Here is a 13,360-nt window from a genome sequence, read left to right as displayed (position 1 = left end):
AACAGTATTTGAGGAGACAATTTAAAATAATGCAAAATCCTGCTCCTTGTCAAAATTCCCCTCTGGGTTTGGCATCTGGTGATGATTCTTTTTTAATGTTTATTTATTTATTTTGAGAGAGAGCGTGCAAGAGAGCATGCATGCACAAGTGCATAAGCTGGGGAGGAGCAGAGAGAGAGGAGAGAGAGAATCCCAAGCAGCCTCCGTCCCCGGCAGCACAAAGCCCGACCACGGGGCTCCAACTCACAAACCAGGAGTTCATGACCTGAGCTGAAACCAAGAATTGGACAGTGGAGTGACTGAGCCACCCAGGCATCCCATTTTCCTACTTTGGAATCATTAATCCTCTCCCTCAAAGAATCAGCCCCAAGAAAACCAGACTAATCCCCCATTTTGTAGTCCCACATTCTCCCCTAAGAAAAACATGTTGAACCTTGTGGCAGCCAAACTGCAGTCCCCAGATGACACATTCTCTAACAATTCGTAAGAGCACGTGTGGGCATGGCTGTTCAAATTGCAGATGAACAGATACCTCTCTCCACCAGATACCTTGCCGCCAGCCCCCAGGAAGAAACAAAAAACCAAAAACCCGTCCACACTTTCAAGTCACATTGTTGCAGTAGAAGCATTTGCACACTCACTGTCACAACTAAATCTGCCTTTTTTAAACCCTTGTTTCATGCCTGTCTGGGCTAGAACCAAGTTACTCTCCATCTCCCATGTGTAAATTTCTCAGGAGAAGGCAATTCTTTCTTCAAGTGAAAGACCAAAAAAAGTCAAAATTTCTATTTACAAGTAACTGAAAAATGTTTCCAGCTCATTAGTGGGGTTGACTACTGTCCTCGGGTTTTTGCATCTAGGCTACCCACTGATAAATAACACATCTAAGAATTTTACATTTGAAATGTGGGAAATGATTTTCCAAAGCCTATTAGTCTGTTCAACAGCGGCCTCTTACACTTCCCAACTCTGTGCTACAACAGTCTGTTTATTCCTCTGTTCAGTAAAGATTTACTAAGCATTTATACTGAACGAGGCAGTATTCAAAGGGTTCTCTGCTACGGCGCGGCTCCGTGTTCCAGGAGTTGTGATATAGCATCGGAAAGTAGTGAGCTGTAAATAACTGATGCCTGACCCTCCCAGCAAGCTTTCCCACCCTCTTCGTCTGAGGATGGGCACATGACCCAGACCCAGATCATCACCACTGGAGGACACTGGAAGTTTCTCTAGAACCTGGATCAGAAGCTGGGAAGATGGTGTTGGGCTAAATGGGGTCCTTCCAAAGAGGAAACGAGTGAGCAGGAGGTAATAATTAAGCCAACTCACAAAAATCGGCAAAAATTCAATGCAGGGGCTAAGAACCCTGATAAGCTTGCTAGTCTGAGGCTTTGGTCCAGTTGTGCCTGAGCTTCCCTCCACATTTCAAGTTCCTTGAGCCTGCACATTCCCTCTTTGCTAAACTCCATGGCGATCCTGCCACTTGCACCTGATGGGGTACTGACTCACACCAGAAGCTGATAGTAACCACGAGCAATAAGAAAAATAAAACAAGTTTCTAAAAAAATTAAGTTAGGAGAGTCCTCCTTTGTTAGGGAAGATCAAGAAAATGTGGCATTTGGGGGGGGGGGGAAGCTTGCTCTTAAGGAATGGGCTAAATCTTGATAAGTAGAAATAGATAAGAGAACATTCCAAATGAAAAGGAACAAAGGGGAAGTGGTCAAAAATTGTCCAGATTGGCAAGAATGCATTCATAGCAGAGTATGAGAGCCAAGATTAAAATGATGAAGTTTGGGGAACTGTTTTGTGTCCATCTCACCCTGTCAAACAGGGAGATGCTATCTGGGAGGAGGGCCTGGGGGCACTCACGTGGACCCACACCACTCATAATGAGCCCGCAGACATTTTCCCAACCCAGAGCCAGAGCCAGTGCTGTGGCTCCAGTGGCCCTTGAGGGTTTTTTTTTTTTTTTTTTTATTGTGATTGCAAGATGCACTTTGGCGATAATCAGCAGGGATCTCTGAAAACGCAAGGCTGATTACTCAAGGTTTATTCCCAGAAGGTGCTCGGCAAGCCCAGAGTCTTGCTGAGATCACGGGGAAGGGAGAAGGGGGGAAGGGAGCTCACATAGACCTTGGGTTCTCCCTTTACTGGGGCCAAGGATGGGGGGCCTTGGATTTTGCAGGCTCTCTTTCTCTTCTTCAGACTCACTCTTTATTTGTGAATTAAAAAATTTTTTTAATGTTTTATTTATTCTTGAGAGAGAGAGAGAGAGAGAGAGAGAGACACCCAGCATGAGTAGAAGAAAGGCAGACACAGAATCCAAAGCAGACTCCAGGCTCTGAGCTGTCAGCAGAGAGCCTAACCCAGGGTTTAAACTCATGAACCATGAGATCATGACCGGAGCCAAAGTCAGACACCCAACTGACGGAGCCACCCAGGCGCCCCTCTTTATTAGTGAATTTAAAACAGAAGAGTGGGCATTAAAGCAGAGGGGGTGGGAATCTGGGTGGTGCAAATGGCCATATCCGGTCACCCAGCACTTTCTAAAAGGGGAACTTCATGGGTTGGGTGGCCTGGCTCTCTATCCACTTGTGTATTGTGTAATGTGTTCATTTGAGATGGATGTCTTTGAAATGGATGCCTTAGCAATCCAAAGCTTAATGTCAGGCATTTATGTTTCAGTAAAAAAAAAAAAAAAAATCCGAACTGTCAGGCACTCCATTACACCTTTTCAGGGAGGACCTTACATTCCAAGAGGATATCCAAGTATCCAAGTAGTGTCTGGACACACAGTAGCTCAAGGGAGCGGTCAGGGCTGGAAACATACATTGGGTCATCTGCAGAAAAACTGTAGTGTAAACCTTCAGGAGACTGAACCTCTCACAATAGTGGTAGCTATTGTATATGGAGCATTTATCTGAGTTAGGCATTATTGTAAAATACAGCAAATTTAATCTATAGGAAAAATCCTATAAGGTAAGCATAATTTTTAATCACATTTGATTTATTTTTACTTTTTTTTTTTTTTTTTTTTTAGAGAGGGAGAGAGAGAACCCGTGTGAGCAGGGGAGAGGCTGCAGAGGGAGATGGAGAGACAGAGAGAGAATTTTAAGCAGCCTTCACACTAGTGCGGAGCCCAACAGGGTCCTTGATCTCATGACCGTAAGATCATGACCTGAGCCGAAATCAAGAGTCAGATGCTTAACCCACTGAGCCACCCCAGTGCCCCAGCCCCATCTTAGAGTTGAAGTTTGAAATAAGGCTGACAGAGTTAACCTGTTCAAGGTGATCAGTTCAAAACCCACTAGTTTAGTGGCAGAACAGGGACTTGGACTTCACTTCAGGGCACAAGCTCTTAACCAGCAGGCTCCACTGAGCTCCTCAGTGGAGGAAGAGGCAGATAAAGAATCCTGGGGAATATCTAGCAGGAGCAAAGTTTTGTCCCCCTCTGGGTCAGACCGGACACTTCGATGGCATCTGAAGAGGGAAGGGTCCGGCAGGGATTTATCAGGTGTATCTCCATTCCTTGCGGTACACATCTATCACTTCCGCTCCTCTTCCACAACTTCCTGCAAACTTGCTCATCTCGCTTCAGGCACCTTTTCCATGATGTCTCAATCTGTCTTTTCAAACTGAAGACTGAAGATGTCAGACTTTCTGTTAGCACAGAATCTCTGAATAACTCCAAGAAACAGACCCTTTTCTCCACTCTAGGTCATAATATTTGGGAGATTATCTGTTATAGTAACTAATATTACCTTAACACTTAAGGAGATTTGGTTAAAGCATAAAACCATCTCTTTACAAATGCTTATTTCTTCCCCAACTGAAAAATTCAGAAGGCAAACTGAGTGATAAGATTGCCACTGTTGAAATAAAAATTATGGTTTTTAAAGACCATGTAGTCACACCTGGGTGACCTAGTTGGTTAAGCATCCAACTCTTGATATCAGTTCAGGTCATGATCTCATGGTCCTGAGATCGAGCCCCTCTCCAGGCTCCATGCTGAGCTTGAAGCCTACCTGAGATTCTCTCTCTCCCTCTCTGTCCCTCCCTTGTGTGCACATGCTCGCTCCCTCTCTCCCTCTCTGTCCCTCCTTTGGGTGCACAGGCTCACTCTCCCTCTCTGTCCCTCCCTTATGTGCACATGCTTGCTCTCTCTCTCTCCCTCTCTGTCCCTCCCTTGTGTGCACATGCTCGCTCGCTCTCTCCCTCTCTGTCCCTCCCTTGTGTCCACATGCTTGCTCTCTCTCTCTCCCTCTCTGTCCCTCCCTTGTGTGCACATGCTTGCTCGCTCTCTCCCTCTCTGTCCCTCCTTTGTGTGTACATGCTCGCTCTCCCTCTCTGTCCCTCCCATGTGTGCACATGCTCACTCGCTCTCTCCCTCTCTATCCCTCCCTTGTGTGCACATGCTCACTCTCTCTCTCAAAATAAATAAACATTAAAAAAAAGACCATGTGGAAGAAACTATTTCAAAACCTTGGACAAAAATACAAAGAGAAGGGATATCTAAAGGAACATAAAAGATCCTTTGAAGATCAATCCCGGAGACCCACTATGCAAGTCCTATGAATAGCAGAAGGAAAACATGTAACGTGTGAAGAAAAGGGCAAGAACATTTTGTTATTTAGAGACTTGTTTATGTAGGTTTAGGAGAAGTGAGAAAAAGGCACACACCTAGGCATACCCTAGTAAAATGTCAAAATTCCAAGGTGAGGGGCACCTGGGTGGCTCAGTCAGTTAAGCATCTGATTTCAGCTCAGGTCATGATCTCATGGTCTGTGAGTTTGAGCCTCCCATTGGGCTCCGGGCTGACAGCTTAGAGCCTGGAGCCTGCCTTGGATTCTGTGTCTCCCTCTTTCTCTGCCCCTCCCCCACTCACACTCTGTCTCTCTCACGCTCTCTCTCTCTCAAAAATAAACATTAAGGAGTGCCTGGGTGGCTCAGTCAGTTAAGCATCCAGCTTTGGCTCAGGTCATGATCTCATGGTTCATGGGTTAAAGCCCCGTGTCGGGCTCTGTGCCGACAGCTAGCTCAGAGCCTGGAGCCTGTTCCAGATTCTGTGTCTCCCTCTCTCTGACCCTCCCCTGCTTTTTCTGTCTCTCTGTCTCTCAAAAATAAATTAAAAAAAAAAAACAAAAAAATCATTAATTTTTTTTTCAAAATTCCAAGGTTAAAGACAAATGTGCATGCTTCTAGACTAAAAGAACAAGTTATTTACAGAAAAAGAAAAAAATTAGCTGGCCCTAACTTCTCATATGCAGCAGAAGTTGGTAGAATATTTTGAAATCATATTTACAAATTACTGAGAAAAAGAAGACTAGGGATCAAGGATATATACCTCACGTAAGGACATTATCCACTTGTTAGTGTGGAGGAAAGACATTTGCTGGGCTGTGAGGATTCGGAGGTCATCATTCACATAATCCATAAGAGAAAAAGTTTCCAGAAAAAAAAAATTTTCAGGCAGAAGGAGGAGGAAAAGAGAAGGCGTAGGAGGAGAAATTTTAAAAAATGCTAAAAGAAGGAAACAGAAAAGGAGTCAATGGTAGGCAAAGAACTTTGCAGTGCATATGGTTAATCTAAATAGAAAATCATTGACTGGGAATGTGTATTCTGAACACTAAGGACGCTTGAAATATGAGACATACTGTAAGAGAAAGTCTAATAATAGTCTGGAGCTAAAGGTTCCTCTCAGCAATATCTAGAAATTGGGAATTGGGGAGGCATGTGTAAAAAACTTGTAATAACGCCAAAATTTTGATTTTGTGGAGGATGAAGAGAGCAGAGAGAAGAGCTCTTGGTGAAGTGCTTGCTGGCCAGCACATCGTGGTGGGTCACAGAACAGTGGTAGGTATTCAAGGATGATAATCAGGAATGAGAATACTGAATAGAAAAGTATAGCAAAGTGTCCAAATTAACAATGAGAGAGGAAAGAGAATAGAAACTAACTAGATCAATCAACAAAATACAAAGCAAATAACAAATGAAAAGTAAAGTAGAAGGTGAAGTGAAAGAGGGGAATGTTCAGCTGGAGAAAAAGAAAACACGATATGTTGTTTATAAGAACATACTTTATAAAAAGAGAGAAGGCTGAAAAGCTTAAAATGGGCAAAAATATAAACAAGTGTAAACTTCTCAAAAGGCAAGAGAACACAAAATGCTGATGAGTGAAACAAAAGACTGAAATAAATGGAGATATACTGTATTTGTGGATCAAAAGAGTCAACGTGATAAAGACGTCAGTTCTCCCCAGACCGATTTATAGATTGAATACAAGTCTTATCAAAATGTCAGCAAGCTCATTCTAGATTTATATGCAAAGGTAAAGGAAGTAAAATAGCTAAACAATTTTGAAAATGAAAAATTAAATGGGAGGAATCACTCTACCAGATTCTTAAAACTTACTCAACAGCTCCACTAACCAAGAAAGTGGGCTATCAGAGGAAAAACAGACACGTAGGTCAGTGAATGAAATAGAGAAGCCAGAATAGAGATGCCATTCAACAGAGAAAGAATATTCTTTCCAACAAAAGGATATGTGCTTTACAAATATTTTCTCCCATTCTATAGCTTGTCTTTTCACTCTAACGTCCTTTGATGCACAAAAGGTTTCATTTTTGATGAGGTCAAATCTATCTATTTTTTTCTGCTGGTGCCTGTGCTTTGATGTATATTCAAGAAACCACTGTCACATCCCATGTCAAGAAAATTTTCCTCCTATGTCATTCTAAGAGTTTTATAGCTTAAGCTCTTATGTTTAGGTCCTTGATGACTCATTTTAACTAATTTTTCTATACAGTATAAGGTAAGAGTCTAATTTCATTTTCTTGCATGTGAACATACAGCTTTCCCAGCACCATTTGTTGAAAAAACTCTTCTTTCCCTCAAACATCTTGGTAGCCTTACCAAAAGCCATTTGTGTATTGAACGGTTTACTTCTGGGTTCTCTGTTCTATTTCACTGGCATATATGCTTGCCTCTCTGCCAGCGCTGCAGTATTTTGGTTACTATCCCCTTGTAGTAAGTTTTGAAATCAGGAAGTGTGAATCCTACAACTTTGTTCTTTTTCAAGATTGATTTAGCTATTTGGAGGTCCCTGGGTATTCCATATGAATTTGAGGATGAGTGTTTCTATTTCTGCAAAGACATCATTGGGATTTTGACAAGAATTGCATTGAATCTATACATCACTGTGGATAGAACCGTCAGAGGGTGTCTTTCCATATATTGGTGTCTTAGCAATGTTTTTTTTTTCTCCCAATGTACGAATCTTTCACCTCATTTCCAAGTATTTTATTCTTTTGATGCTACTGTAAATGAAATAGTTTTACCAATTTCCTTTTTGAAGTATTCAACGTTAGTGCCTAGAAATTCAACTCATTTTTCTGTGTTGATTTTGTATCCTGCAACTTTGCTGCATTTATTAGTGCTTACAGTGTTGTTACGGACTCTTTAGTAGTTTCTACATATAATATCATGCCACTTATGAAATGAAATAATCCTACTTCTTCCCTTCCCATTTGAATGACTCATTTCTTTTCCTTGCCTAACTAAGTTCTCTGGATAGAATTTCCAATACCAGATCTTATAGAAGTGGCAAAAGGAGGTATCCTTGTCCTTTTCTGATCTTAGAGGAAGAGTATTCAGTCTTTCACCATTGAGTATAATAATGTTAGCCATGAGTTTCTTATACACAGCCTTTATCATGTTAGCAAACTTCCTTCTATTCCAACTTCACTGAGTGTTTTATCATGAAAGGGTATTGAATTTTGTCAAATGCTGTTTCTGCACCTATTGAGATGATCATGTTCTTTTTCTTCAATTAATATGTGTATTATACTGATTGATTCTTGTATGTTGAGCCATCCTTGCACCCCAAAGAAATCCCACTTGGTCATGGTGCAGAATTCTTTTAGTATGTTGTTACATTTGGTTTGCTGATATTCTTTGAGGATTTTTGCATCAATATTCATAAGGGTCATTAGTCATAGTTTTTTTTTTTTTTTTTCTGGCAGTCACTTTGACTGGCTTAGTATCAGGGTAATACTGGCCTCACAGAATGAGTCAGTGTGCTTAAAAAAACTCATTATGTGTGTTCATATATATATATAATCATAGAATGAGTTACGAAGTGTTCCTTCCTCTTCAATTTTTTGAAAGAGTTTGAGGACTAGTGTTAGTTCTTCTTTAGGCATTCAGTAGAATTTTCCAGTGAGGCCATCAGGTCCATGACTTTTTTTGGTGGGAGATTTTTGATTGCTGATTCAGTTTCTTACTAGTTAGAGACCTATCCAGATTTTTATTTCTACCTGATTCAGTCATACTAGATTCTATGATTCTAAGAATTTGCCCATTTCACCAAGGTTATCAAATTTGTTGTTTATAAATGGTTTCCAACACTAAGAGTACAGTAGAAAAACATACACATGTTCAAAAATCCTAGAAGTAAATTTATGAATCAATAAATATTTATCAAACATCTATTATGCCCAAGGCATCATAAAACAGAGAGGTATAAGAACCAGAAACAGTAGTCAAAAATAGAATTTTAGAAAGATAATTTGCAATAGCTACAAACATCAGGAAACTACCTGGAAATAAATCTAACTAAAGATGTGCAACAAGGGACAGTGCAGCATCCCAAAGCTGGCTACAGTGAGGACAGCCACGGGCTTAAAGGGAACCCAAGGACAGTTATTACAAGCGAGAACAACCCTCAGGGACTGTACCCATTTACAGAAATGCAGCCAACCTGCAGGGACAAGGAGGAACAAGCATCCCCATCTCAATCCCTTAATCTTGGATTTTTTTATATTAAACCTTTCACGTATGTATGTATGTATGTATGTATGTATGTAGATTGATACACAGTACTAGAAAATAATAGGAAAAGGTCCTATGTATGTTATATCCAGTCTCCCCAGTGGTAACATCTTGCAAAACTGTAGTTCAATAACACAACCTGTCTATTCACATTGATAAAATCCACTGAATGTGTTCAGATTCTCCCAGTTTTACTTGTACTTATGTGTGTGTGTATGTGTGCACTTAGCGTATTCTATCTAAATTTGTCACATGGGTTGTGTGTCCACTACCACAGTCAAGATGCAGAACAGTTCCAACACCAGGAAGGATACTCCTGCTCTCTTTTTATAATTGCCCCCACATACTACCTCGCCCCTCTCCGCTTCCCTGACCCTGGCAACTGGTAGTTTTTACTCATTTTTATAATTTTTATACTTCAAAAATGTTATCTAAATGGAATCGTACAGTATGTAACTTTTTGGTATAGGCTTTCTCCACTCAATATCTTTCCTTTGAGATTCATCCAAGTGAATTCCATTATTGTTGAGTCGCAGTCCACATATGAAAGCACTATAGCTTGTTTAATTATTCACTTGTAGAAGAACATTGGCACTGTTTCCAGCTTGGGGGCTATTACAAATAAGCTGCTGTGCACACTCAGGTACAGGTTCTATTTCTCTGAGATAAATGCCCAAGAGAGCAACTGCTGGGTCATGTGACAAATGCATAGTTTTTTTAAAGAAACTCTCAAACTGCTCTCCAAAGTGGCTATCCACCAGCAATATATGAGAGACCCAATTTCTCCACATTGCCCCAAGTATTTGGTGTTATTGGTTTTTTTATTGTAGCCATTCTATTAAGCATGTAGTAGTATTAGTCTGGATTCGCCAGAAAAACATAATTTTATATATATATAATGTTATTAGTTCTATATATGTATATATCTTGAGGAAAGTTGCTGAAATAGATATTGAAAGTAGAATTCACATACATATGAATGAGATTTACTATAAGAAATTGGTTCACATGGGTATGAAGGCTGAGAAATACAAGACCTATGGTTGGCAAGGTGGAGACCCGGAGAGCTGATGGTGTAATTCCAGTCTGATTCCAAAGGCCTGTAAACCAGGAGAGTGGATAGTGTAAGTTCCAGTCTCAGACCAAGTCCACAGGCAGGAGAAGACTGATATCCTAGATCAAAGACAGGCAGAGAGAATTCTCCCTTACTCAGCCTTTCCAGGCATTCAGTGGATCCTCTCAGACCCATCCACACTGGGGAGAACAATGGGCTTTACTGGGTCCCCTGATTCAAATGTTAATCTCATCCTGAAATACCCTACAAAAACACCCAATTTAACCAACTATGTGGGCAACGCATGGCCCTGTCAAGTTGACACATAAAATTACAGTAGGACATTACACTGTGGCTTTAACCTGCGTTTCCCTAATGGCTATTAATGAAGAACATCTTTTCAGGTGTTTATTTACCATCTGTATGACTTCTTCAGAGAAAAGCTTTTGCCCCTTTTCTGAATGGATTTTTTTTAACTGTTGAGTTTTGAGAGTTCTTTACTCTAGATACCAATTTTGTTAAATATGTGGCCCATGGCTCTAGCTTGTATCTTCATGCTTTTTAAATTTTTTTTCTTCCATCTATTTATTTTTAAGAGACAGAGAGAAACAGAGCATGAACAGGGGAGGGGCACAGAGGGAGGGAGGCACAGAATCCGAGGCAGGCTCCAGGCTCTGAGCTGTCAGCAGAGAGCCCAACGCGGGGCCTGAACCGACAAACCATGAGATCGTGAACTAAGCCAAAGTCGGATGCTCAACCGACTGAGCCACCCAGGTGCCCCATCTTTCATACTCTTACCAGAGTCTTTTCATGGAACAAAAGTCTTTCACTTTGTTGAGTTCTAGGTTATCCATGTGTCCTTTTAGGGAATGGACTCTTGGTGTCAGGTCTCTGAGAACTCTTTGCCTAGCTTGGCTTTCTAAAGATTTTCTTCTGAAAGTTTTATAGTTTTATATTTAAAATCATGGTTCATTTTGAGTTAGTTTTTTAAATTTATTTATTTGAGAAAGAGAGAAAGAGGCAGAGAGAGAGGGAGAGAGAGAATCCCAAGCAGGCTCCATGCTGTCAGGTGTAGAGCTTGACATGGCCTCAACCCCACCAATCATGAGATCATGACTTGCCAAAAACAAGAGTTGGACACTTAACTCACTAAGCCACCCAAGCACCCCTTGAGTTAGTTTTTATATAAGGTATAAAAATTTAGGTCTTGGGGTGCCTGGGTGGCTCAGTCAGTTAAGCATCTGATTCCAGCTCAGGCCACGATCTCATGGCTTGTGGGCTGGAGCCCCACATCAGGCTCTGTGCTGACAGCTCAGAGCCCTAGAACCTGCTTTGGATTCTGTATCTCCCTCTTCTTCTGCCCTCCCCCCTCCTTGCTCTCTCTCTCTCTCTCTCTCTCTCTCTCAAAAACATTTTAAAAATTTTACCAAAAAAATTTAGGTCCTTTTAAAATTTTGTGAGTATATAATTTCTCTGTCACCATTTTTTAAAAAGACCATCCTTTCTTCATTGAATTGGTTTTTCATCTTTGTCAAAAATCAGTTGAGAGGGGGGCGCCTGGGTGGCTCAGTCAGTTAAGCCTCCGGCTTCAGCTCAGGTCAGGCCTCACGTTTGTGGATCGAGCCCCGCGTCAGGCTCTGTGCTGACAGCTAGCTTGGGGCCTGGAGCCTGCTTCTGGTTCTGTGTCTCCTTCTCTCTCTGCCCCTCCCCCTCTCATGCTCTGTCTCTCTCTGTATGAAAAATAAATAAAACATTAAAAAAAATTAAAAATCAGTTGGGCATCTTTGTGTGGTTCTACTTCCGGATTCTCTCTTCTGTTCCATTGATTTAGGTGTCTATCCTTCCACCAATAACACATACTCCTGATTACCACAGATCTATAATACATATTCAAATTGGGTAGACTGATTCCTAATACTTTATTCTTCTTTTCTAAGATTACTTTAGCTTTTTTAGATTCTGTGTCTTTCCATATAAATTTTAGAATAAGCTTTTCTATGCCTACATAACAAATCTTGCTGGGATTTTGACAGCAACTGCATTAAACCTACAGGTCAGTTTGGTGGAGAATTCACACCTTTGCTATGTTGAATCTTCGAATCCATGAGTATAGTATGTCTCTCCACTTATGTTGATCTTGTTTGATTTTCTTATCATTTCCTATTTTCAATTTCACTGTTTTCTCTTCTTTTTTTAATTTTTTAAAATTTATTTTTGAGAGACAGAGAGAGACGGCGCAAGCAGGGGAAGGTCAGAGAGAGAGAGAGAGAGAGAGAGAGAGAGAATCTGAAACAGGCTCCAGGCTCTGAGCTAGCGTCAGCACAGAGCCCGATGTAGGGCTGGAACCCACGAACCATGAGATCATGACCTGAGCTGAAGCCGGATGCTTAACCGACTGAGCCACCCAGGTGCCCCCACTACTTTCTCTTCTTATTATTTCCTTCTTTCTACTCATTTTGAGTTTATTTTGCTCTTTTTGTAGTTTTTTAGGGTAGGAGCTTAGATTATTGACAAGAACTTTCATCTTTCTTTTTTGACTTTTTAAAATGTTTATTTATATTTGAGAGAGAGAATCAGGGAGGAGCAGAGAGAGAGGGAGACAGAGAATCCAAAGCAGGCTCCACACTATCAGCACAAAGCCCGGTGGGGCTCAAACTCACCAACTGTGAGATCATGACCTAAGTCAAAGTCAGATGCTCAACTGACTGAGCCACCCAGGAGCCCCTCCTCTTTTCTAATGAAACCATTTCATGCTATAAATTTCACTCTCAGCATTGCTTTAGCTAAGTACTACATCTTTTTCTATATTGTATTTCCATTTTCATTCAGTTTTATATATTTTTAAAATTTCCCTTGATATTTTCTCTTTGATTTATGGATTGTTACAAAGTGTGATGTTCAACTTTCAGCTCTTTGAGATTTTTCTTGTTGCCTTGCTGTTATTGGTTTCCAGTTTGATTCCATTATACTCAGCTGATTTTTGACAAAGATACAAAAGTAATTTAATGGAGAAAAAGATGGTCTTTTCAACAAATGTTGATGGAGCAACTGCATATCCATAAGTTAAAAAAATGACTTCAATTTCATACCTTGTATAAAAACTAATTCAAAACATGATCTTAAGTGTACAACTATAAAATTTTCAGAAAACATACTCTGAAAACATACTCTATTCTTTTAAATTTGTAGAGGCTTGTTTAATGGACCAGGATATGATCTACCTTGGTGACTATCCCAGGGTATTTGAAAAAAAAAGATATATTCTGCTATTGTTGGTCAGTGTTTTATATATGTTGATTAGATCTTACTGGTTGATTGTATCATTCATGTCTTATCTTTTTTTAAAGTTTACTTATTTATTTTGGGAGAGACAGAGAGAGTGGGGGAGGGACAGAGAGACAGAGAAAGAGAGAGAATCCCAGGCAGATTCCACATGATCAGCACAGAGCCTGATGCAGGGCTTTAACCCACAAACTGTGA

This window comes from Suricata suricatta, chromosome 4, assembly GCF_006229205.1.
Source record: "Suricata suricatta isolate VVHF042 chromosome 4, meerkat_22Aug2017_6uvM2_HiC, whole genome shotgun sequence".
NCBI classification, from domain to species: domain Eukaryota; kingdom Metazoa; phylum Chordata; class Mammalia; order Carnivora; family Herpestidae; genus Suricata; species Suricata suricatta.
Note: the sequence above shows the minus strand (reverse complement) of the source record.